The following is a 1,293-nucleotide window of genomic DNA, read 5'->3' as shown; positions in this document are numbered from 1 at the left end:
TACTAAAAGCGGGAAGATATTTTCAATTGACACATTCAATAAGGATATTTAGGGTTAATAGCCAAAATATAAAAAGAAATTATGTAAGTCAACACCCCCCCGCCAAAAAAAAATCCCATTAAAAAATGAGCCAAGGGGCGTCTGGGTGGCTCAGTTGTTTAAGTGACTGCCTTCGGCTCAGGTCATGATCCTGGAGTCTCGGGATCAAGTCCCACATCAGGTTCCCTGCTTGGCAGAGAATCTGCTTCTCTAGCTGACCTCTCTCCTCTCATGCTCTCTCTCTCTCTCAAATAAATACATTTTAAAAATCAAATCTTTAAAAAAAATGGGCAGAGGACCTGAATATATATTTGCCCAAAGAAGACATACAGATGGCTATAGACACATGAAAATTTGCTCAACATCTTTAATCAGGGAAGTGCAAATCAAAACCACAATGAGATATCACCTCATACCTATTGGACTGGCTAAAATCAAAAACACAAGAAATAAAGAGTGTTGATGAAGATGTGGACAAAGAAGAACTGTGCATGGTTGGTGGGGATGTAAATTGCTAATGTCACTATGAAAAATCATATGGAGGTTCCATAAAAAAATTCAAATTAGAGGCCAAGTCACTGAGCCACCGCCTTCCTCTTCAGTCCCCTTGCTTCCTAATGCTCGGTTCTCCACACCCCAAACCCCCACCTTCTTCCACCACTGCCTTCTGCAGGAATTGTATTGTATGTCTGCTATCCAGAACCTCCACTCTTTCGACCCCTTTGCTGATGTAAGTAAAGGTGATTATCTGCTTCCTGCTGGCACTGGGGATTATATCCATATAAGAATTTGACAGAGAAATAGCAGGAAGACCCTTACTACTGTCCAAGAAATTACTGATGATTATGATAAAAAGAAACCAATGAAGGTGTATAAGAAGAAATTTGCCTGCAATGGTACTATAGTAGAGCATCCAGAATATGGAGAAGTAATTCAGATACAGGGTGACCAGCACAAGAACATATTCCAGTTACTGGATAAGGATGACCAGCTGAAGGTTCATTGGTTTTAAGTGCTTTTGGCTCACCGAAGCTTAAGTGAGGATTTCCTTGCAATGAGTAAAATTTCCCTTCTGTCCCTTGTCACAAGTTTAAAAAACTTCACAGCTTGTATAATGTAACCATTTGGGGTCTGCTTTTAACTTGGACTAGTGTAACTCTTTCATGCAATAAACTGCAAAGAGCAAAAAAAGTTCAAAACAGAAATACTGTATGATCCAATAATTCCACTATTGGCTATTTACACAAAGAAACT

The 1,293-nt window shown here is 39.4% G+C and overlaps 1 pseudogene; it reads left to right on the top strand.

Annotated features, from left to right (window-relative positions):
* Positions 1–724: 724 nt before the first annotated feature.
* On the top strand, positions 725–1,051 carry LOC123935423 (annotated as a pseudogene).
* Positions 1,052–1,293: the final 242 nt, after the last annotated feature.

The sequence above is a fragment of the Meles meles genome, chromosome X (assembly GCF_922984935.1).
Source record: "Meles meles chromosome X, mMelMel3.1 paternal haplotype, whole genome shotgun sequence".
Classification (NCBI taxonomy): Eukaryota; Metazoa; Chordata; class Mammalia; order Carnivora; family Mustelidae; genus Meles; species Meles meles.
This window is presented reverse-complemented; position numbering and strand designations above follow the sequence as displayed.